General features: G+C 49.8%; 1 long non-coding RNA gene across 1 annotated transcript; it reads right to left on the bottom strand.

Moving 5' to 3' along the window:
• Positions 1-9,134: 9,134 nt before the first annotated feature.
• On the bottom strand, positions 9,135-11,941 carry LOC308555025. Its single transcript, XR_013998469.1, has 5 exons — positions 11,694-11,941; positions 10,905-11,120; positions 10,422-10,574; positions 9,782-10,201; positions 9,135-9,606 (listed from the first exon to the last, which is right to left on the bottom strand). It is a non-coding gene; the product is annotated as an uncharacterized lncRNA (long non-coding RNA).
• Positions 11,942-12,961: the final 1,020 nt, after the last annotated feature.

Here is a 12,961-nt window from a genome sequence, read left to right as displayed (position 1 = left end):
TACCACAATATGCATATCCACAGCCTCGAAAAGTTTCCTCCCAACCTCTTTATTCTTTATAATTATTTTAATTATTTGTGATAACATTGGGGGCAGAGATGTTGACCATACCTGTTAAGCATGATAGTGAAAGAGGGGAGGGCATCTAACAGGAACAGGACCATAGTTGTCGGATGACTGTTCACCTTACTAACTATAGATAAGAGGTTTTCCTACAGACCCCGGGAAACTGGAGGATGTGCTGCAAGAAGAGAAACAGAGCTGTCAAAAGATGAGACCCCTTGGGGCCTGGATGGGTCCATCCCTCAGAAAAGAAAATGCTGAACAAAGAACAGGATGTGCTTTGATTTGGTTGCTGTGCCTGGAACCTGACCCCCCTCCTGGAGTTTGCCTCAGGAATGCTGACCATTCTCAGGTCCCAGGAACTGGCAGAACTGGGTCTTAACACTATCGAAAATTAACTACCTTGTTACTGGACTTCAAGATCCTGGAAGGAGATACATGGACCACAGGCCCTGCAGCATGCCTCCCCCCCCCCCCCCATGCAGCCCTGTATAACCAGCCAGGTAATAAGAGAAGGGCAGGGCAGATTTTATTTGTACAAATCCTGCTGCTCTCCCATTTTGCCGGCAATAATGGAATAAATGCTCATATTTGATTCAACCTTGTCTCTGCTCCATTGGCTGAAGTAGCAACAGGCAGCCTGAACCCACTGTATGGTTTCAGTAAGAACGCTTATACAAGTCAAACAATATCCACCTGGGTACTTGAAGGCCCTGGACTAGGCTAGGGAGCTGTTAAAAATAAATCATTTTAAAACATAGTTCTGATCATATAAACCTCCCTGCTTCAAACTCTACAAAGTACAAGGTGCCTTCCTACCGTATTGAAGAGTGGACAAGACCCCCTGCAAGCTGCGCTGCAGGCTTCCTGTGTTTCAGATGCCATTGCTCTCTGCCTTTTACAGGTGGAACTAAGGTTCAGAGCTTAAATGACACCCAATTCAGCCAAGAACTGTGGCATCGGAATCAAAGCTTTGCAATTCAGACTCTGTCACACTCCCTGGGGCCTAAGGCCTTAGCCATGGAAACTAAGTGAAATACACAGAGCTCAGCACAGCACTTGCCACAGAACAGACCAGTAAAGAACAGTTGTCGAAGCGCATGGGGCACCACCGTTTGAAACAGAAACGGGTGCCTAAAGGCCTATTGTTAGCCACGTTTGGAGGAACCTAAGGCACTCCGGTTATTCAGCTGGTATTGTTGGCCTTTTAGATACAGTTCAATGTGTGGCTCGTGAAAGGTAAGGAATCCCCAGGGCCTGAAAACTGTGGCTGTATAAGTCAGAATGTTAAATTATCCGTGTGTCTGAGCATTTGCCGTGCGCTGGATGCTATTTAAACCCTATGCACAGCATGGCCGGCGTGGCTTGGCAGTTGAGCCTATGATCCAGGGGATCGAGGTTCGATTCCTGGTCAGGGCACATGCCCAGGTTGCAAGCTCGATCCCCAGTAAGGGGCCTGCAGGAGGCAGCTGATCAGTGACTCTCTCATCATTGGTGTTTCTGTCTCTCTCCCTCTCCCTTACTCTCTCTGAAATCAATAAAGATATATTTTAAAAAACAACACAGAATAAACCCTATGCACATCCATATGTGTGTCCGGTCAGTTTTCACTACCAACCATTTTAGAGACAAGGACTCCGGAAGACTGAGAGGGCAAACAAAGCACCAGTGGGATTCGGGCCAGTTTGCTCAACTGCAACACCCCCCCCCCTTGTCTCTAGTATGCTGCTGAACGCCTCCACCTCCCCCTGCCCCTGGGGGTGGGGGGCTTCTGGGATGCGGCCCATTTCCTCACGTATGTTGTCTGCGGCAACAACCCCGGGACCCTGCTTTCATAGGCTGGAATGTGTTGGCTCCCCCTAGAGTCGGGCCTGTGGAAGTATCGTTGCAGCCAGCACCCCTGTATGGCTTCTGTCTCTGGGCTTGTGGAACAGGGGTTCAGCCCAGGAGCTGCAGCTCCCTGCAGCGGCGTGCTCAGGCGTGAGCTGTCACAAGAAGGATGAAAATTGCTAACTACTTTTGCTGACGTCCTGCCGTGCTTCCCTGAGCAGGAGAGCAAAGGAGGAGCTCGAGACAGAGTGGGTAGAAAATGAGAATAACCTGCATTCTCTCAGCTGTGCCGCATCACCCCCGGCCGCGCGTGTGTGCAGGCAGACACACACCCTGAGTCACTGAACGTGTGCAAGAACGCACACGCCCTGAGTGATGGCTGAGCTGTCACAGGCACGAATCACTGGAGTGCTCTCCTTGCCCTCCTGGGAGAAAGCAAGGTGGGGATTACATGCATGTCTGGTGTGCCTCTGGACATGTTGTTATGGTGAATATTACCTACCGTGTGTGGTGGGAAAGTTGAAAACCAATGATGCTGGAACACCCCCCTCCGCACCCCTTATTCCAAACACTCCCGCTCCCCACGAGCCACCATCTCTGCACTCACAGCCCTTGACCAGGCAGCCTCTCTGTGCTTCGGTTTCCTCCGTCTGTTATGAGAGTGACTCCCACCCATATGTGCTACAAAACATCAGAATGATTAAACCTGTTCTTTGCTAGATGGTGCCTGTTTGCTGTTACTCCACCCTCTCCCTCCCTCCCGCCCCCTCTCTGCCAGTGCTCTGGGGATAGAAACACTGTCTGTATCTTTCCCTTCAGGTAGGCCAGAAAAATCATGCATAGACACCCCTGGTCAATCCAGAACAGTGCTCAGCCGGGGGTGATTTTTCACCACCACCCCCCCAAACCAGGGGACATTTGGCAGTGTCTGGAGGTATTTTTTATTGTCATGACTGTGTGTGTTTGGGTGGGGGTGCTGCTGGCATCTAGTGGATAGAGACCAGGGAGGCTGCTCAACATTCTACAATGCACAGGATGGCCCCAAACACAGAATTATCCAGGCCCAATGTCAATAGTTCCAAGGCTGAGAAACCCTAATATAGACAGAAAATGAAAATGAAGAGCATTATTAGGCCAAGCAGCAGCTGGGCTGGGCTGGGCTGGGCTGGGCAGGGGTGGGATTGGCCAGGTCTGCACCAGAGCGGCCAGTTACACTAGTGGCATTCAAAAAACACACACCTTCACACATTTGTGAAGTATTTCAGGGTTTCAAAGAGCTTTCACATTTGTTACCCCCCATGACCTTTCAGAACGGTGCTGAGAGGTCCTGCTCTCATCTTCATGGCCCACTTTCAACTGGCAGGAGAGGAAACTGCTAACAGGCAACGCATTTGCCGAAGGGCTCAGAGCTGGTAGGACTAAGCAGGACAGCCTCATGATCGGCATAACCTCTGCTCTCTGCTGCCGATTTTGTTAAAGCAGAAGTGACAAGGAGGCGACATTGGGAAAGTGGACTGTGCTGCAGGTGGGAGTCAGAGAGCCTTCCAGGCTGGAAATGTAGTTGAGCCTTCCCAATCTCAAGGCCCCAGGCACATTCTTGTAGTCCCTGTGCCCCTGGTTAGGTGATGGAGCTGGGAGCTCCAACTGGGATCTTGAAAAACCAGCAGAAGGAAATGGAACATAGTGTTTCCTAGAGAAAGTGCTTCATTCTGAGCCAGTGGAGGGCGCTCCCGTCCAGGCGATGTTCCGCTGGCCCAGCCCTGCAAAAAGCGTTGGACTTGTGCCTCCTTCCATGTAATGTGCATACCCACGAGGGCTTCTGTTAAAAGGCAGGTTTTGAGTCCTCGGGTCTGGAGCAGGACCTAATTTCTGTACTGCTTAGCAACTCGCAGGTGAAGCCCTCCACCGACCACGCTTTGAGTGCCAGGCAGTGGACGCCCTTGCCGGTCCTCCCTTGTAGACGCGCAGCTGAGGCCCAGAGAGGGAAAACCGCTTCCCCCCTAGGGGTAGGTGGGCAGGGGTGCTGTGAGCCTGCAGGGCTGGGTCGGGAACTTGTGTCCTGCATCCTGTGCCCGCTTCCTGACATCCTCCCCTGCCCCTCTGCCCCTCAGCAGGGTTAAGGGGGAATCTGAGTGTGGGTGAGAAGCTACCACCTGCTTTGAGTCAAGCTTCTTTGATCTACGTTTTTGGCCAAATCACTCTCCTTACAGAAGTACCAGTGGGAATTCCAAAATGAACAGAACCAGAATCTGGGCCTCTTGGGCGTTGAGGGACCCAAAGCAAAAGATGTTTGTTAACAAAAGGTATTCTTATTTTTGGCTTACACAGATTTGGCTATTAATCCAAAGAAAAGCTTACATATAACTTTGTGCTTTCTTATAGATACAAGCCATAATCATAGACCTTTTCCTAAAAATAAAGGTTCTTTAAGCCTAAATCAGTGTGCATGCTTTCACCTACAAAAAGAACTCTGAGCAGCTCATTAAACATGAAATCCAGAGGCAAGCGGCCGAAGGTTGATTCAGGAAACACGGTGTTACCATAGTTAGTTAGTTATTAACAAAGGAAGGGAGCGAATGGAGTCAGACTTTAAGCCTCGTGACGTAGGAGGGGGCAGCTTTACAGTCGCTCCAGGCACCCGAGTGGGCAGGAAAGACTTTCCAGTCTCCCCAGGGAACAACCGGCTGTCCCCCCAGATTAGCAGTGCCAGGGGGGACAAAGGGAGAGGGGAATTCCTCGGATGCGCAGTAGAAGCCCGATGACAAAGCAAAACTATGAGGCGTGTGTCGCAGGAGCCACAATGGTGACCATAAAGGGAAGGAGCCTAGCCTGGGAGAGGCTGGGAAAAGGCTGATAGGCTAAGGCAGGAAACCCTGGAGGAGCCAGGAAAGGGGTTGGATAGTTTAAAACAAAGCCTGCTCTCTCCCATGCCCAAGGAAATGCAATCAAGCTTAGCAAAGGCCCCAGGCGCCCTCTCTTCCCCGGCTGTGAGGGTAACTGCACTGATTGTGCCCAACTGGAACAGAGACTGCGCGGGACCACTGGAGCCTCGGATGCTGGGCTAATGGCACTAATGGCACCACAGCTCTGGGGCTGGGCCCTCCTCCTGGGCTTGGTGGGGACAAGTGCGGGCCTGTGGCCCCAGAGGCTGGGCTTCTTCCTCAGGGAGACAGAGCTGAGCGGCCTGGTTGTGAATGAGACCTGGGGCCCCTGGGGCAGTCCTTTGTTTTCGCTCCAATAAATCTTTCCACTACACCTCAAATCCCCCTGTGCATGTATCCCTGAAATGTATTTCCCGTGATACCGTGGAAGAGCCCTATTTCCTCCAGCAACAGGAACTCATCAAGGTTGCAGGCTTTCCATGTTTTCGCTCTGCAATTTTCAGTGTCCTTAGGACTGTTTCCTCTTGGTAGCAGGATGGCTGCCACAGCTCAAGGAATCACATCACACAGCCACATCTGCACCACTCTCCCCAAGCCTCCACATATCCCCCTACTCAGAAGCTCTCTGTATACCCTCATTTTAAGGACATGCTAATTGATTTTAGAGAGAGGGGAAGAGAGAGAGAAAGAGAAAGAGAGAGGGAGAGAGAAACACCAATGGGAGAGAAACATCAATAGGCTGCCTTCCCATATGTGCCCCGACCAAGGATGGAACCCCCAACCTGGGTATCTGTACTGACCCGGAATCAAACCCACAACCTTTCAGTACAAGGACAACACTCCAACCAACTGAGCCACACCAGCCAGGGCTCTGTCTGCCTTTTATAGGGATACTCGTAATTATATTACGGCCCCCCTGGAAAATCTGGATAATCTCCCTATCTAAAATCCCTAACTTAATCATGTCTGCAAGTCCCTTTGCCTTAGACAGTAACATTCACAGGTTCCAGAGATTAGGACATGGACTTGTTGGGGGCCATTAATGAGCCTCTACGGAGTCTAAACACGTTTAGACCCCACTAGATTCTAGTTTAGTAGGTAGGGCCCAGACATGTATATTTTACAAAATATGTGTCTAATTAAGAGCCTCTTCCCTAGCCCACGGCTTTATTCAACCTACAGCGCTATTGCGTTGATGTGAGAAACACCCAAACCTGTAGAGAATTTTTATGCCTTTGAGTCAAACTGACAACAATTGCAGGGGAGCAAAATCTCAATGGATTGAGAAAATGCTCTGGGAAATGGCAGTTTTAACATTTATTTATAATTAAAGGAGAGACATAAGGGGATTACATGGTATCTATTGGTAATAGATTAGGGAGGCTGGGAGAGAGTAAAGTGGGCAAATCTCTGAGACTGGATAAAAAGTAGAAAACATGGACACATACTTTTACATTGGTAGGTATAGGATAGTTAATAACTAACATTTACAGAACATAGAGATGGTTTACAGGAAACAGGGTAACAAAGAGGGGCTCTGTGCTACCATGTTCTGGTGGGAGATCGTACCCTGAGAGGTCTGGCAAGAGGGTGTTAACAGTGAATGTTAGACCTCAGTTCTTGAGTTCATAGCTAAGAATGAACTCAGAGTCAAGGACTCTAATGCAAGAGAGTTTATTTAGAGAAAATAAGTCACAGAGGCAGAAGAAGTGAGCCAGCTGGGCTTCATGGACTCAGGAAACAAGTTATAGAGGCAAAAGAAGCGTCTTTGGAGCTTAGGAGAAAGAAAGTAAAGTTAAACACTTGATAGAGAAGGCATGGGTGAGAAAGAGCTGGATCCTTCATGTTGAGGGTTTTTATCTCTTTTCCAAAGGCAGAGATTTTAGGGTAGATCTCAGGAGAGGATCTCAATAGAATATTCATCAGCTTTCCAGGTGTGTCCTTTCAGGGTCATGGTCTCTACTGATTGGTTCGTGCTAGGGCAGGGGGTCATTAGTCAGTGCAGCTGGTCCTGAGGCAGCCATGGCGTCACTTCGGCTGGCTTTGCTGCTTTCCTGGGCCTGGAGCTGAGACACAACTGAGGCCTAAATGTCATCTCTAGTTTGATGACCAAAACTGTCTCTGTGGTGAACAGACCCGAGGCTTTGTTCCTAAGATTATTTGATTTGGGTCAGAACCCCACTACCCTGAGGATCCAATGGTTAAGGGAGTGGTCGTGCAAGGGCTTGTATGGGAGTCTATGGGGCTATTCTCTGGCCCCCTCTTCCTCACGTAAGGGGCTCTATCACAAGACTAGTGACATGCCAGGGAAGGAAAGGTCACCCTGAGGCTGATGTCCTAGCCTATGATAGTGGTTTTCTCTAGTTTTGCCCATTGCTAGGCACCTGGGACTTTCCACCCTGGTGACATTCTGTACCTGGCCTACTGTTCTTGCTGTGCTCATGCCTGTCTACCTGCCTGCTCTATCAGGATTACTCTGACATTCCAAAGATATGTTATCATAGATGCAGAAACAATAGACAGGCTTAGTTAAGGTAAAGATTGACCTTTGTCAGGGAAGATACCAGTCTAGGATATGACTACTCACCATAACTACTTTAGTTAAGATGTTTTAATTTCAGACCATCCCATGTGGTTACTTCAGGTCTCTGAGTTTGTAAGGCCACCATGCAGGCCCTGTTAATCCACACTGCCATGTTGGTGTTTAGATGGCCCCGCTGCTGACCGGGCAGCTCATACACCAACGCCCTGGTCACCTCACTGAACACTCACATGCTCCCAAAGGAGGTTTTATTCCATTTACAGGTGTGGAAATAGGCTCAGAGGATGTTCCATCTGTCCAAGGCCACACAATGAGAAAGATGTAAGTGCAGTACCCCAAGTCAGCTCTAGTTCTAGAGCCCCTACCCATTCCATAAAACTGCCTGAAGCAGCAGAATGGGGCAGGGAGGAAGAGCTCATTAGAGGGGGCCTCCCAAGGCACACAAGTCCTTTCCCACCCCTGCAGCCTCCATTGAGCTGCCCAGCAGAGGGGAATCCCAAATGCCCTTCATCTACCTCCTGGCACCTGGATGAAAATTGCAGCCCATTGCTGCTGCTAAGGGAGATGGCAAACTCTGCTTTGGATGAGGGAGCAGGGTTTTAGGATTCGACCTCACCAGCTTCCCACATGGTCCCTCTCGGCTCTGCTGATTAGGCTCCTCCCCCATGTCCCTTCAGAAACCGAGAACCAGGCTTGGATCACCTGCTCATCAATGCTGGTTCCAGGCAGCCGTGGCGACAGTGTCATCCCAGCCGCTGCTCCCGGCAGCATGGCTCTCCTCTCACAGTGCTGCCTCTCTGGCAAATGCAGCAGAACCGAGTCCTGCTGTGGGGCAGCCTTGAGGCCCACATCACCCTGATCCTGTGACTACACAAACAGACCAACTCATGGATGACGCCCAGGGCTCAAGATGCTCATTTGTAAAATGAGCATTTCCAGCAAGTGTTTTTCAAGTTGTGGGTAGTGACCCATTAGAGGGTATATTAGCCTTCTATTTCTGCCATAAAAAACAACACAAACTTGGAGGCTTAGCACAGATCACTTTACAGTTCTGGAAGTCGGAGTCCCTTCCGGAGGCTCTAGGGGAGAATCACTTCCTTGCCCTCCCCCCCGTTAGAGGCTGCCCACATTTCTTGGCTTACGGACCACATCACGGTGACTTCTGCCTCCTTTGGGACATCTGCTTCCGACCTTCCTTCCTGTTTTATAAAGACCCTTATGATTGGGCCCACTTGGATAATCTCCCCATGCCAAGACCTTACGCCACATCTGCAAACTATTTGGGGCCATGCAAAGGGAAGAATATTCAGTTTATGGGAATTCGGGTGTGTACATGTTGGGGATGGCATTATTCAGCCTATACACAGGGTCAGAAAGCCACTTAAGGGCCAAAATGTTTTTAAATTCCCATCTTAAAAAGTACAATGCACGCAGTGTTTCTGGTTCTAGTGTGTGACATTAACATGACGCAGCCACACAGAAAAGTCTGAAGCCAAGGCCCTTTCTTGCTGTTTCTTTAGCAGAACGACTCATTCCCTTATAAAGCGACGCCCAAAGAATGACCTTGAGATGACTTGAACTAGTCACCTTACTCTGGAAAGACCAGACCTCTCACCCAGGGTAAGTACAGCCGTTTCCATTCCCATTTGTGTGAAAGAGTGTGTTAGAAGATAGGGCCGAAGGTTTAATGGTAAAGACCTCTAGTGTCACACGATGACCAAGTATGTCTAATATTCTTCCTTGAGTAGGGTTAGGTTTTGAGAAACCCAAGAGTGTGGCAACTTACAGTTGAGGGTGAAAAGAGTCTACAAAACACTAAAGAGCCATGTTTCTATTTCCAAGCCCCCACCCCTGCCGTGTACAGAGATTTAAAAGCTTTACAACTTTTTTCTTAACAAAGTTCTGATTTAGACCCAGAGCTTTCCCAGTTGAAGGATACAAGTGAATTTATTTCTGATACCCGGAATGTGGCCTCTGTCAGAGCTGCGTGTAGTGTGAAGCAGACAGTGGTCACGCGGAGGATGTGTAGCTGCGGCCTCAGGAAGCAGCCGCAGGAGTGGTGACGACCAGGTGTAGGAGTGGACAAGTAGCTCCCAGGCTCAGCGCAGAGGCCGGTGTTCAGCTGGACTCGAGACTGGGAATGTTGTAAGTGCACCTAAGGCGGCGGGAAGCCTGTAGTACCCCTCCAAAGGGCATTTCTGGTCTTCCTTTGGATTTGGAGCACAGGGGGGAATGAGCTAAACCCCTTTACGTTCTCAGGGAACGTTGTCTTCGTATTTGAAGAGCAACCTGAGTTAGAGAACATTTCCTCGGTAGGATGCGAGATTACGCCCTGGGAAGGCCTGGTTTCCCTTCCCTTGCAGAGAAGGGAAATCATGCCAGGGGTTAGCGGTGGCTCCCTGTGTCCCCTCCCCATCTCGAATATATGAAAGGAGTAAAAGGCCTTGGAGCCACCTAAACGCACCCCAGGGGTGGGCTGTCCCTAAGCCCCACTGTTGATGGAATTCTCTGGCACTGTCAGACTTGGGCACGGGGGTCAGAAATCACGAAGTGACCAGACGCAATGAAGTCATCAGTTTCCGGGTGCACATCCCCGCAGACCAGAACTGCCCGAGGGTCTGGGAAGGCAGCACGTCCACTCTGCAGAGGAACGGCTGCGAGAAAGTCCCCGAGCTCCGCCAGCCTTAACGAGGAGCTAGAAGCGAGGGGCTCACTGCCACCACTTCACTTGAAAGTTCAGTCAGTGATTTAACATCATGGTTCTGTTCTTGTGCAGGCAAAGCTGAGGCCTGGAGCTGCCGCAGCACCTGCTGCGACAACTCAACAGCCATCGATTTGAAGGCAGCATATCCAGCAGCCCCGCGCCCTTTAGAGCCTACAGCGTCTGGGGAAGAAGCAGGCGTCAGGTCTTAAGATCAGATTTAAATCATAAGGGCGAGTTGAAGCCAAAGCCTTACATATGTGGGCTCCCCAGAGAGGGAGTGGGGTTAAGCCTCAAAGGACGCGTCCGGGAACTTGCGACAGGGTATAGCCTTAACCCCTTGAGCCAGCCGCCTCCCCTCCACACTCAGTGTCGTTCCCACTTCCCGCTCGCTTTTACTGACCTCAGATCGAATGGCTGAAAAGAACCTTAGAGTCCCAGCCTGGGTCTCACAACATCCTGGCACCAACAGAAAAGGTTAGCTGTCCCAAGCATGTTGTTAGTTAGGGGTTTAAGACAGCTTCATGTCAAATTCTAGGCCTAAAACTGAGACCATCTGGGGTGAAGATATAAGAGATTAACAGGAATAAGTTGGGTTTGTCAGCAGCAAGGCACGTGCCTTCTGACCCCGCAGTCCTGCTTCTGGAAACAGGTCCCGGAGTTCTTGTCTCGCAGGCAGCGCTTGAGAGGCTTCCAATGTGGCATGAGTGACAAAACCGGGAGCAACCTAGGTGGAATTCTAGTTAGCTATTAACTGTGCGGAAGGTCTCTGTACAGATGTAAGACACAGCTTTAAAAGCAGTTATAGAACCGTAAGGAGAGGACATGAGCCCACTGGGTGCAAAGGGGGTCGGGGGAGGGTACACAGAGACTGAGCAGAACCTACCCCAGGAAACTATCCCTGTCTTTTCTCCTCCTGTTCAGGTTCACAATGAGCACGTGTTATTTATGTTCATAATGAAATTTCACATATAGCCGTGAACTTGAATCCAGGAAGGATGCTGGGCCTTCCATCCATGCCTTGGCCTGAAGAGCCGCCTGATAACAGGAGGATGGGTCCCTGCAAACTGTCTTCTTTCCTCTTCTTCAGTGGTCCCTGTGTCTGGAGACAGGTAATAGAGTTTGAGCTCTGAAATCATGAGCAGTGAGTGGTGAGAGGTGTGTTCTTGACATTTCTAGGGCAGACTTCCATGGCGTTCCTGCTCTTCTATGCAGTTCCTGTGTTTTGAGGACAGGGCACACACCTTACTGTAAGGACAGGGTGGATCCCAAAGAATTTTAAGTTCTGAATCGACCTAGACTCAGGAGGAGTAACCTTTTAGAGTCACATCTGTAAAAGATCAAACTTGTCCGCAGGACTGAGAGGCCGCCTGTCTCAGGCTCACTCGGACAACTGGGCTAGGGTTTCGTGGGCTCCTGGGACTAGGTAATGAATGAGGCACTCACCCATCTTTAAATTCTGAAACCATGAGGCTTGTTTGGAATAAATTCACAGTAATGGGGACTTGAAATTTTACCTCGCCTGTTTCTCGATGACACGGGGCAAATCACAGGACACAGAGGGGAGTCGGGAGAAAGCTGACAGCAGAGGAGGGTGCCACAGTGGAGGGGGGCCTGGAGCTGGAAGGATTAGGTGGAGCCGAGGCCTGGCCCAGGGGACTTGCTGATTACTCACCAGGCTAGAGCACTGGGCAGCTGGCAGGGAGGCAAAGGCCTTCACGTCAAAGCTCTGGTAGTGAGCAGGATAGCCCCAGAGGAGCAGGCCGCGTGAAAGGTGGTCCTCTGCTGGCCCAGGTTGTACTCACAGCCACGGCTCGTCCCAGGGAGGGTGACAGCCACAGTCACCAAGCCTAACTCAGTGTTTGCCCAGGTTCAGGCACATGCAGCACCTTCAGGACTATTGCTATACAGTTTACTTAACATATTTCTGACTTGGCCTATCTAACAATACCTGTGAAATCATGAGTTGTATGTACTAGTTTTTTCCTACTATAAAAATTGTATTAATACGATTTAAGTACCTATTTGTTTGGCAGCTAAACTCAACAAGAGCTACAAGTTTTATATGTGTGTCTTCAGATGACACTGGCTGAATTCTTCTGACTATTGTGAGTACCTATTATGCCCCAGGCAGTGAGCATATGTCAGTGACCAAAAAAGGTAGAGAAGTCCTATCATTTTATACTTTAGATGCTAGCAGAGAGTGAGAGCTATAAAAAAGTAGTGTGTCCTGTACACCAAAAAGTTGCAGATTCGATTCCCAGTCAGGGCACATACCTAGGTTGTGGGTTCAATCCCCAGTTGGGGTGATCACTGGAGGCAACCTATTGATATTTCTCTCTCACATCAATGTTTCTCTCTCTCTAAAAATCAATAAAAACACATTCTCGGATGAAGATTTAATAAAAGGTAGTGTGTTAGGTGGTAATTGCTTAGAAAAGAAGAGTCAGACCAGGGTAAGGGAGCAGGAGGGTCAGCGTAGACTTCACGGGGAAGGGGACACTTGAACAAGTCTTAATGGGGTGAAGGAATGAGCTGCACACATGCACTGGCTACACGTGGTCCCCGGCAGGACTGTGCCTAGAGGTTAAGAGCCTAACAACAGGTGACAGCAGCTTCGAGGAAGGGAAGGTGCGGTTCTGTCTAGTGCAGACCCCATGGCACAGCGTGAGTGTTAGCGTAGCCGTAACTCCAGAGCATTGTGGAGGTTGGGTCTAGAGGCAAATGGGCATTCAGATTGTACCATTTTACTAAATATTACTTAGGGCTAGTTGTGTAAGCAGAGAGCTTGGGTTTCTTCCTCATGAAGTGAGCTGGCTGGTGTCTCGTGCAGTGACAAAGTCAAACAGTGCTTGTGGAAGACATAGCACCTGGCAGACACTGGGTGCTCAGCAGGTAGATGGAGACCAGAGATCGAGCTCTCTCCAGATGGAGACTATTGGG

The sequence above is a fragment of the Miniopterus schreibersii genome, assembly GCF_964146895.1.
Source record: "Miniopterus schreibersii genome assembly, chromosome: 3".
Taxonomy (NCBI): domain Eukaryota; kingdom Metazoa; phylum Chordata; class Mammalia; order Chiroptera; family Miniopteridae; genus Miniopterus; species Miniopterus schreibersii.
This window is presented reverse-complemented; position numbering and strand designations above follow the sequence as displayed.